The 12644-nt window shown below is 40.8% G+C and overlaps 1 protein-coding gene across 10 annotated transcripts in view; it reads right to left on the reverse strand.

The window, feature by feature from the left end:
* tenm3 (teneurin transmembrane protein 3) overlaps positions 1-12644 on the reverse strand; it is a 567981-nt gene that overhangs the window by 240295 nt on the left and 315042 nt on the right. The window contains exon 1 of one of the 10 annotated variants that reach the window (XM_078166327.1): positions 5155-5724. The exons of 8 other annotated variants lie outside the window; for them this stretch is intronic. The gene's annotated coding sequence lies outside the window, so the exon portion shown is untranslated. Of the gene's footprint in view, positions 1-5154; positions 5725-12644 lie in introns of those variants that run through there. One more of the 10 variants, XM_078166328.1, reaches the window with a different exon arrangement.

The following is a 12644-nucleotide window of genomic DNA, read 5'->3' on the forward strand; positions in this document are numbered from 1 at the left end:
CATGCGCACACATACACACACACAAACACACACACATGAACGTTCGCACAGCGACACAGACACACACACAACTATACTTGCAAGGGCAAGCCACTGACTCACATTCATTCCATAACTCCTGTTTCAAAGTGATGTCCTTCCTCTGATGACTTTCATCATCTTTCTAGCTTTGAAACATAAATACACACATACCCACACGCACACACACACACACACACACACACACACGGATGCACACATGCACAAACACACACACAGACCCCTATATATCGCAGACACCCAATCTATCTCACACATCACTCTCAAAGGCCTTGTTGCTAGGAGATAGTGCTCTATTTGTGGAGAGAGAGCGACAGAGAGACATAGAGCGAGATATATAGGGGTGTATGTGCATGCGGGTGTGCGTGAATCTTGTTTGTGTGTGTGTGTGTGTGTGTGCGTGTGCAAGAGAGTGATAGAGACAAATGAAAGAAAAGTGCAGGAATGACAAATTGAGCAGATAGGAGAGTCAAGTTCCTTTAAAGCAGGAAGAATCTCTCAAGACATTGTATCTCTCTCTCTCTCGTTCACACACACACACACTCACACACACACAGTCACTCACACACTCAGTGGCAGCTTGTTTCTCAAAGCTGGACCAGAGACAGAGCACTAGGACAATGTGTGTGTTCCTGCAACTCACGCATGATTGCTCATGTGAATGTGTACATATCCGTGCAGTAACATAAATGCCAGTGTGTGTGTGTGTGTGTGTGTGTGTGTGTGTGTGTGTGTGTGTGTGTGTGTGTGTGTGTGTGTGCGTGTGCCCGCAGCAGTGGTGGGATCCAGCAGGTCATATAATGGTTGGCTGGTCACATTGTCTGCCCCAGCGGTCAGTCCCTCATACACACACTGTCTCCTATAATCTGCAAATACATCTATTATAATCTGATAAAACCTGCAGAGAAACAAAATCCTCATCTGAAACTTGGTGACCACAACAACACTTCTACAGGGCGAAACTTAAACCGTACGCCTCCGCACTGTTGTCCTTCTAAGAACAGCAAACATCTAGGAAAAAACAAATTCCATAATAAATCCAATCAAGAGCGACACTTTGCTTCCATACAGGGACACAACATATTGATATTTTTACTGATATACAATAAGTGATAATGAACAGCTGGTACTGATGAGTGTGTTCAAACTGCAGTAGCACTCCGGCCTAGTTTACAGTAGTGGTAGAGCGACGTGCATTACAGGGCGCGGAGAAGGTTATGTCAGTTCATAGACCCGTAATATATATCTAATTTATTTATTCACAGATTGTGATCTTTTTCTGTGATTTATTGTAGTGTATTTGGGCTTCAAAATGCTCAAACACATTTATTTCTGAATTTCTGTCTCCCCACGATGGACCCTCAAACTGCTACTGACACTGCTGTCTTTAATCGAAACACATTTTTGGAGATATTATAGAAATGTGCTCCCTTCAAGCAACATAGACGCTTTTAAACATGCACAAAATGTTAGATTTATTCATTCAAAATTGTCTGGTAAAAGGAAAGAGTCTATTATGCCTCATTACCCACATCAGTTGTAGCCAATTGATCCCAATGCTGAAATTTTTAAGCACTTATTGCCTAACAATTATTACTACCTCAGCATTTTAAAGCATCATGAGCAAACCCACTGCCAATTCAAGGCAAACTGCTCAGTTCAGCCCATTACTAAAAAATAAAGATTGAAAATTTTATAAGCAAGTCATTAACTGTAGCGTACTCAAATCCCTTTGTATTCCTTCTGTTATCAAGCTGCCTGTAATACTTATGAACTCATGCTATAATGTGCATATGAGGCCGTATGTCATGTAAATACCAAAGGAAGTAAGGTGCTCCATCATCATAGAGTTCAAAACTTCATAAATGTGCTGCTGTACACTAACTTTACCAAATTATCCTTTTTTCGGTGTTCCACTCCACCAGTGGAATGTAGCAGCTGTCTGTGCTGGTTGACTGGCTGCATTTTCTCTCACAGTGGTTGGTCTGAAACTCACAGTCCGCTTAATCCACTAAAACATTCCAGAGAAGCAGAAAAAAAAGCCCAAATATGTGCACACAAAATTCACCTTGACAAACATGTCAAATATATCCAGCGAAATATAATTAGCCACATGCACGAGGGCTTCTGACAATGCCCCGCCACTTTCTTACTATTATTCCGAGCCACACACATACAAATCAGCATCTTTTGAAATCTCACCCACTCACATTACACACAGCATCTGTTATCAACAACCACTGTGATACTCAGAAAATAATTCTCCTGCTACTTTGAGACATCTTCACAGCCTTGCTCTGACACATTTTAGCAACCAACTATATCAAACCACGCTCCTGAGAAACATATGTGAGCAAATAGAAGCAAATATGTTTGCTGAATTACCATTTGACCTTTTGTGCAGAGCGGCCTATGGATGCAATATGAAAAGGATATATAATTTTATAGCCCCTTTATTCTCACTCTGACGTCTTATCATTCCTAATAGGCCCGCTGGAATCTTAATCAGTTACACATGGTCTTCTCTCCACCATCGTCCCTGCCCTGCTTTCTTTACGATCTGTCCATCCACAGTCGTTTTTAAGATTTTTTTCCTCTTGCGGTGACAGTTTAATTCCTTTAATCCATCACTAACTTCCTCTTTTGCACCGTAACTCGCACGCACATTTTTAGGAGCATCTCAAAATTTATGTTTCTAATTGAAAAGGTAACAGTGGGTGGGGGCAGTAAGAACAGAAGACTGAAAGAGAGAGAAACGAGAGAGAAAGACACATACGCACACACACACGCACACAGAAAGCAATGGAATGCAAATCTCTGTGTCTGGAAGCGATTAGGCAAAAAGCTAAAGCCCGTCTTCTCTTTCTGTGCCTGAGCAGCAGCACCCACTCCAGCCAGCCTAACCCTCACCACACACACACGCACACACACACACCCATATCAACATGCCTTTCACAACACACAATGCTAAAAGCAGAAGCGTTAAATTGTCAGAAAGCCACATTAGATGGGCCCTTGATGCTTCCCGAGGTCAACCCTCGTTTCACTGGGTTAAATACAGTTTACTCACTTCTGTCGAGGTGACAGACAGCAAGGTGTTAATGTACCTCCATTTCATTCTTTTTATTTATTGTTGTGAGAAAAGCACTGTCATTTAATCAGCCAAGGACGGATAGCAGGCTTTGTGTTTACTTTAGAGCTGTAGATCATGTGTGAGATCATGTATGTATACGTACGTATGTGTGTGTGTGTGTGTGTGTGTGTGTGTGTGTGCTTGTTATTTGTAAATCTATTTTGGAAAAGACTATATAAATATCACACAAGAAATAGAAGAAAAATGTCCTTAATGTAATTAAATACTGTATATGAGCTCAAAATTCTCATCACAAGTAGTGACAAAACGCAAAACAATGTCACCAAGTTCACATACAAAGCCCAGCTTTGAGCGCCAAAGCAGAGGTCTACCTTCATTCTAAGTTAGGGATAAAAGAAAAAAAAAGTGAAGTGAATCTACGTAAAAAAAAAAAAAAAAAAAGTGTAATATTTCAAACTATTCCTTAAAAAAAACAAGTTAAAAAAAAAATGCATACATGCACACTCAGTTTATCCTTTTAGAACTCAAACACTTTGCATGAATGTTCACACTTACAATTCAAACTCCGCATCATAGTGTCAACTCAAAATAAAATAAGAACAAATCAAAAACTTAAAAAAAAAAAAAAACTGTTATTAATTCAAGTGCCGGCTGCTTTTTACGTTATAGTTCACGGTCTGTTGTATCTGCTGGGCAGGTTTGACATTTAATGATGACAAGAAACTTCCTGGTGTGAATTCGATATCAACATCTAAAGTTGCTGTAGGGCCTTTGAAAGAAAACATGTTATTAACTGACGGCTGATAGCTGTCGACAGTGCGTTGATCACTGACTTGACAGAATTCTTAACCTTCCTCTTTCTCCACCACCACATCATGAACTGTGACAGCAAGGCTGCGTTTCGCCGTCAGACGCAGGCAACATTTCTACTCTGGATGAAGAGGGAAAGAGAAAAAAAAATCGAAAAAAGAGATCCAACACCGGTCACAAGGAGACATGCAGGGGCCAGAATGTCTTTGGTAACTTTGCCAACAACTATGACTGACAGCAGTTTGTCCTGAATGTTTCTCATTATGTCCTCCACATTGATTGGTACCCTAATTAAGGTAATATTCCCCATCTCCATTCCCTTTGAATATTGCCCCTATGTAATGGCCTCAAAATCAAAACCAGACCTTGAAGCTAATGCTTACTATATGATTAACCACTGAAATATTTATACATGTGTGTGTCACTGTGTGTGTGTGTGTGTGTGTGTGTGTGTGTGTGTGTGTGTGTGTGTGTGTGTGCTGTAAAAGGACTGTAGCACACAGAGTAGGCACTAATTGATTGGCAGCCTTTGCTGCTTTACTAAAGAAGCTGACAGTGATTTAGACGAATAAGGGCTGATATACAGAATTAGTTAGTTAGTGACTGTGAGTGCAAAAGTCAAATAAAAATAAAATGACTGAATGACTTGGCTTAGTGACTAACTTGACGCTTGATTTAACCTTATAGTCTGTAGTTCGGAAAGTGTGACCACAGCCAAGAGTCTGAGAGAAAAAAAGGAGAAAGGGGCCAAAAGACAGAGCACAAAGGCGGTGGATAAAGACTAAAATGTACGAGGGCGGAAGTAAAAGAATAAGAAATTGATGCAAATGAGGAAAGAGAAAGAAAAATGATGGGGGAGAAAAGGAAAATAGAGGACGATAAAATAAACAGTGCTTGGCTGAGATGCAAAAACGGGCTTTCCTCTTCCTCGCCACTTTCTCACCAAATCAAACCATGAGGCCCCAGTCTGGCACTATTTTAACACACACACACACTCATACACACACACACACACACACACACACACTGATTGACTGTGAGTTTACATTCAGTCAGTGAATTCACACAATGAGAGGCAATTGACTAGAGACCAAGCAATTTCCCAAGGCATGCAGCCACACACTGACACAACACACACAGACACGCACACACACCGCCACATTGTGTAGTGAGAAGAAAAGAAAAGAAAAAAAATGAATTCAGTGGTCTACCTTGTCCGTGTGAGTACTCCAGTGTCGCCCGGCTTAAAGGGTTAACGCTCCCAAAAAACACATAGGATCCTTTCAGGCACGCATGAACACTCTGAGTCGTCCTGCTGCTGAGGGGAAAAAATAATAATACACCTCCGTCTCTTGTCTTCCGCCGCTTTCCCCCCTTTCTCTTCTTTGGAGAAGATATAAAAAGCGCAAGCCCTGTTTGCTGAGGTTTGTTCTCGCTTCTCTCTTTTCTCTATCTGTGGGACTGCCTCTGTCTTTTCTCACTTCTTGTTCTCATCCAGCCTCTGCGCTCCAAGTGAGGGATGGAGAGTGAAAAAAACTGGAGGATAAAAAAAACATAAACCTCCTGCTTTCTCTCCTCTTTCTCCCTTTTTTTCTCTTCCCTGTCAGTTAATGAAAACACAGATTTCTCTTCCTTTCTCCTCTACTCTGGTTCCTTTCTCTGCCTGCCGCTGCTTCTCTCAGTGTGTGTGTGCATGTGTGTGTGAGCGCCGTCTCCTGCCTGCTTCTGCCACCTCTGCTGTGTGTGTGCCTGTCTGCCTGGCTCCCTCTCTCTCTCCCCCTCTTTGCTTCTGCAAGTTTGAAGCTCTCTTGCTGGTGGAGCGAGGATGGAGGCGGAGCTGTGAGGACAGAGGGAGCAGATGGGAGGATGGGATTGGCTGACACAGAGGGGGATGAGTGAGATAGAAAGAGAGGAGAGTGAGAGGGGGAAAGGAGTGCAGGGAGGGAGGGGATTTCAGTATTTGGAGGCTGGAGGTGTAGATGTGTGGAGCGAGAGGAGAGGAGGAGGAGGGCCAGGGCGAGAGGCACTCCCTCTCTGTCTCTCTCTCACACACTCACACACACACACACACACACACACACACACACACACACACACTCCTCCTCTCTCTGCATTCTTTTGCTCTGATCTCCCCGATTTCCCGACCACATATGTATTCATAGCACAGAAACTACACCTCTCAGCCGCTCACACATGATCTCTCTCTTTCTGTCTCACTCTCATACACTCACACATATGCACACCCACATTTATGTGGAGTGTGTGTGTGTGTGTGTGTGTGTGTGTGTGGTTAGGGTTTTGAAGCAGCTGTATAAACCAAAGGTACTGAGAGAGAAAGAAGGGGGGCGACTAGGCTTAACTAAAAGGGACTCTGCAGCACAAACGCATGCGGGCAGGCATACACAGGCTTAAATGTGTTACACAAGGGGACACACACACATGCAATAACAGACACACACACTCCAAGGTACACAATTTGTGTCACATTAATCTGAATGTAATTTTGATAGATTTAAAAGAATAAAAAATAATTAATGTAGAAGCACAAGTATAGTCAAGTATTCTGTTCGTGTTCGTGCAGATATGTGTATGTATGTGATGAGAGCAAACAACAAAGAAAAGCTCTGTATGTGTGTGTGTGTGTGTGTGTGTGTGTTGTGTGAGGGTGTATGCGTTCCTAAGTTGAAAGGGCTTTTTTTTTTGCCAAAAAATGACAGAAATTATTTTTTTTTTCTCTTAGTGATATCTTTATTATTCACTGTAAATTATTTAAATGTATTATATTAATAAAGCAATAGTATATTAAAACAGTGTATAAATAATTATGTAAGTTATTATAAATAAGTAATAAATAATTTTTCCTTTGACTGGGTATTTATTTTTATGATGTTCTACGTAGTATTTTTTATTAATAAAAAAGTGTAGAAGAGGTGTATATAATTTTATATATATATATATATATATATATATATACATACATATGTGTTTTTTTATTATAAATGTTAGCGCACCAAAACATGTACAGTAACAATATAGAGGGCAGTTTCTGTAGTTTTTCAACATGGTGATCTTCATCCACACACATGAATAATAACATATAACACAACACAACACACACACATGCACACATACAGTTTGTGCATGGCTGTAAGTCCTTCTAGTAATATCTATGTAACAAGGGACAGAGGATATCACTCGGAAGGAAATTGACATTCACTCCATTATTTCACACATGGGCAACCTTTTCACTGTGTTATCTTGCACACACACAAGCACACACACACACACACACACACACACACACACAAACACACACATACGTGAACAAGTGCCTCTAACATTTTATAGAACACTTAAATGTCCTCTGTTCCTGTTCTCCAAAGGGAGGATCGACAGAACAACATGAGCTCAGTTCGGATGACTTTACTGCACAAGAGACAGAGCATAATGCCACCAGAGGATAAGGGGATGATCACACAGAGAACGTCGATACAGAAACATCCGCTTCAACTATGCTGAGGAAGGCTGAGTTTAGTAGAAAAGGCTCAGTGAATGTGGTGTTCTTTGGACCAGCTGTGACACTGACAAGTTATACAACTCCAGAAAGTTGACAATAGTTTGTCCTTTTTGCGTTGGGTAAATAAGACAGGAAAATACAAAGCATGACACTAGCGAAGACCACATGGATTTTGCAGGTGTTAGGCTATATGATGTAGTCTATGTGAACAAGACAATGCAGAGGGAAACACATGAAGGAGATTCATGTAGTCTTAAGATATCAGAGTGCTCAGTCCAAAACTTGTATCACAATGTCTGCTGCAACATCCACTGCAGCTTTGTTTCCCCTTTGCACTACTGGCTTATAAAGTCCACCCAGGCCCCGAGGAGGCCGAGATCAGTGTTTGTTATGGAAGCAGAAGGCTCATGTATGCCATACACCTGGGTTACAGTATGAGCCCTTTTGTAAAGCGTGTAATGGGCTGAAGGCTTGGTCCTTGCTTTACCATGAAATTCAAGAACCATGTGCTTTTCATGCTGACTGCACACTGTAAGCTCCAGTGTTTCTGTGGCACTGTAAAAAAAAAAGGCTTCTACAGTCTGTGGTTTAAGCGACTCCAGGTTGGACAATGTGACACAATCTACATTTCAAGAATAAGGTGGCCAACCTTGGTTACATCACCAATGGACCCAATTACTTTTACTGCAGTTGTGGACATTAGAGATGTTGCCACTTTATGACTCATACAAGGAATTAAGGCTAAAAATCACCACATTCCCTTAAATTAAGTAAAAAAAACAATCAACTGTTTCTGAAAGATAATATAAAAAATAGCAATTTCAATTTAAGAAAGGAGGATAAAATGGTTTTTAGTTATGACAAAACGACTAAGCCTTAAGACTCTGAGTGGGCATTTCCTTTGGCACCAGTTGACTGACAACTGAGAGTGGGCGCTTCTCAGAGAAGTGCTGTCAACTTCTGATGTGCGCTTCTGACTGGAAAAATGTCATACACTTTTTTCTTTCCACTTTTCAATAAATCCACATGGTATTAGTGGTTAACTATTATCAAATTAAGACATGTGTCCCTTTATACAATTTAAAAAGACCTATTGGGCTGTTTAGTTTTATATAAAGGAGATTATGTTGGGTATCTTTCTTCAACTGGCCAAAATGTAGAGACAGAACAACGTGAGTGTCCTGAGGTAACAAAGAGGGCTAAGCCAAAAGGGTAAGGGGGTGCAGGTAGGGCCATGGCCACATTGATATAATTACTGTGTGTATGTACAACATTTTTGGCAGCACTAGATATCAAACAAAAGCCAAAAAACTGCAAAACATTAAGCTGCTACCACTCCTTACCACTTCTAAGCAGAGGGCAGAAGATAACGCTATCTCGTAGCCTGACCGGGCAAAGCCTCTTTTCCTCCGGGCAGCTGCCTCCGCCTCTCTGACTCACCCTGGGTCTGGGTCCACTCTACAGCTAGATTTGGAGCCCGAAATGTCCCAAAAAAGAACACAGCACACTGACTGACAAAGCAAGCAAACAAACATACAAAAAAAACTGCTCGACTTTGAGAAAATTAGGCGACTAAGGGGTCTCCAACTGATGAATTGAATCCTTGACGTTCATAGGCAGCCCTAGTTTCTTGCATGTAGTATAAATGTGTTATTTTCTACTATTCTCAAAACAGCGAATATGAATGTTTCTGCATACTGGGATTCCTAAACAGCCTTTGAATTGCATGAATTGGGTATGCCTGGAAAGTAGAGGCTCCTGTGGATCCACTGAGCTCAATTGTATTCATGTGTGATGGTGTTAGCCCCCACAGTAACCATTTTATTGTAGATAGACCATGTTTTGAAACCTGACATGACTGTGTAAATTGACCTATTGTAACCTCTAGGATAATCACAGCCTCGTAAAACTTTATAACCACAAACTACAGACCTTGGTCACTCAGAGGATGTATGGCTTCCAGAGGTAAAATGACAGTTACAGGGGTCTCTCAGCAGTTTCCAGAACAGAAGTGCTTACAATCCAGTCGCCAAAAAATGAAATTCTTACAGATGACTCTGAATGTCAAAATGTTTTCAATAAAAAAGGTCTTGGTGTGTTAATGCAGTATTTTGGAGGGATTATTGACAATTTTTTATCAATTCTTCAGTGGTCAAAAATGCAACAAATCTGGGTAACAAATAGCATCAACCTAAAAATTGCTACAAGCAATAATTAAGCATGTGACTGGCCATCATATACTTCCTTCATAATGTTGTCCCATATATCTAATCTTACAAAATTTGAATCAGTACCTAACTGTAACATGTTTATTATGACAAGAAAAACTTGACATGCCATGCTGAGCTGCATTTCAAATGAATCTTTATGTTCCCAGCTTTCAGATGATTTACACATGGCATATCCTGTTGATGTTATAGGCTAAACTTAAGTAGACTTGTCCCCAGTAAATGTTTTGCTCCTTACAATCACTGTACTTCAAATTAAAGCTGTGTAGGCTATTTGTAGTTTAAGGAAAAGGACAACTAGCCTATGTGTGGAACAATGAATTACCTCACACATGTATAGAGAGATACCTAACACATCAAAACAAGATTGTTGTGGAACTTAAAAAGTAAACTGTACCGGTATCAGTCTATGCACATCATAATAAGTAACTTTAACTGTAAAATGAAAAAAAACAAAGTATGTGATTCCTTAACTATCATGTTGTTACAGATTTAAACTAGCCTATACACTTCGACAGCATAATCCAATTCCTGAAATTCAGGTATGGCTTTTCGTTTTAGTGTGCCAACCCAAAATTTTCAGTGGCCACCACGATAAAAACATACTGTTGTGCCGCTGCTGCCTGTGTCACAGCGAATAGCAAAAGTTTCTGACCCCCAGAAAACAATAATGTAGGGAATGGTATCACTGCAGAACGATAAATACAAAACATATTATAGTTAGTTTGACGCAACAAATAAAAGTAAAAAATCATCAGACCAAGAAAGAACCTGATGATACTAAATAAGGACAAAGTGGTAAAAGATGCATGAGCAATACGTAAAAATAAAGAAATATAAGGTACAATGAAAGAAGGGCAGCAGAAATATGTTTTATTTCCTGTCAGTCCTTTTTATGAGCTCATTTGATTGTGAAATGTAAAGATAAATAATCTTGTTCCCAAATAACTAATTTAGTCACAACACACAGAACCGTACACACAGCGTAAATATTTTATTAACCTATACATCATCATCATCATCATCACCATCATCATCATCATACATACACACACAAGCTAATGATACAAGCATCATCTCCCATAGAGGTTAATGGAGTATGGATTTTGGCATGGAAGCCACTGGCAAGGAGATGAGGATATTAAATGTGGAGTTATCCTTAATCTTTAATGCTGCTGCTTTTATTACATATTTCCCTACATTCACCATGTACCTATCTTTGTGCCTATGAACCTATGTATGCATGTATGTATCTGTCTGTCTGCCTATTGATCTATCTATCCATGTCTCTATCTCTTTATCTATCCATCAGTCTGTCTATCTATATCATAAATACTTCCATGTGTCTTTCACTGGCCAGGGGTCCTGCTCAGGGTCCACTTATTACAGCCCGTCCCCCCATGCTTTTCTGATGTCAGTAATAAATGGTTATAAATTATCACTTATTACAGGCAACTTTTGTAACTTTCCAAAACAGGCACCCCACAGTCCTGCGGCATCCACTTTACGCGGCATTAGCCAGATGTGCAGAGGTGTGACATTGTGTCTTTTTTCATTCAACTGCTTCTGTCACTTTTCATGTTTACAACCGAGTGCAGCGCCATGAGTGCCTGGTCTGTGCGGAGCGAGTGTGTGAACTGTTATCCTTATTTGAACGTTATCACGCCTCACCCGTCTCTCTGACAGCTGCCTTTTCACTCCGAGTTTGGCCATTTGGAACAGCTATAAACACTTTAACTTTCAGACAGACGGTCATACGACACGTCGTACAAACTTAATTGATTTCATGCACACTCTGGCCTGTAGTCTCACTGTTTCACATTGATATGATTGAGGGCAACACACTTTGGCCAGAAAACAAGCCAGGGTCTCTGGCACGCCTTCAACCAAATCTTTAATTAAGCATTGTGGTCAGAAGGACGTGGTTTTATCTTTCTACTTGATGAAGGAGTTTGCAAGAGTGGATCACTTACAGGAAAAGTGTGTAAGATTTAAGGGGATTTACTGGTATCTAGGGGTGAGGACTGCAGAATGCAACCAGCTGAAACTTCTCCAGATTAGAATTCCTTAAGTGTTCGCAGTCTAGGAGGTTTTTTTACCAGGAGCCAAACTGTCTGCAGAGGTCTCTTCCTCTCCAAAACAAACAGACCAGGTGATTAAAATTGGTTAAAACACTGAATAAAGCAGTAACATGGTCCAAGCAGTGTCTCTCTTGTGGAGTTTAGCATGTCGCAGACAAAGCGCCCGCTCAGCATCTGCTCATGTGTGCTCACTTATCTACTCTGATAACTCAATGTGTCCTCGCCTTATTTCTGATCCAGACGTTTGCATGGATTTTACCACAAGTCAAATTATCTGCAGAGGTCTCCTCCTCTCTAAAACTGGTGAAAACACTGAATAAAACACTTTCACAGTACAAACCAGTGTTAATTCAACACTGTCGGAGACAAGGTGCTAGCCCAGCACCTGCTAATCAGTGCTCACCTTTTTTCTCTATAACCTTGAATCCTCCATATATATGTTGAGGAGGTTTTTACCAGAAGCAGAATTATCCACAGAGGTCTCTTCCTCTCCAAACAAACATACCCAGTGATTTCAACCAGTAAAACACTTAATAAAGCAGTTCCACGTTTAAAAAAAGTGTTTTTCTGATGCTGTCATCGCAGAGGGGCTTCCTACTACAGTAGCAGATATGAAAAAAGCAAAAAGTGAAATCATGACTGGCCCAATCAAGAGCCTGTGTTTGGTTTGTCCATTTTGGGATACTGTAGAAACATGGAGGCGCGTCGTGGCGATCTCTTTGGACAAGGACCCACTCCCTATGTAGATATAAACAGCTCATTCCAAGGTGACATGTCCCACTAAATCCTACACACTGGACCTTTAAGAAATGGCAGATTCTACCACTGAACCACCAGTGCAATGCTGTGAATGGAAGGGCAGGCAGGGGGTCCCT

Source organism: Epinephelus lanceolatus, chromosome 3 (assembly GCF_041903045.1).
Source record: "Epinephelus lanceolatus isolate andai-2023 chromosome 3, ASM4190304v1, whole genome shotgun sequence".
Taxonomy (NCBI): domain Eukaryota; kingdom Metazoa; phylum Chordata; class Actinopteri; order Perciformes; family Serranidae; genus Epinephelus; species Epinephelus lanceolatus.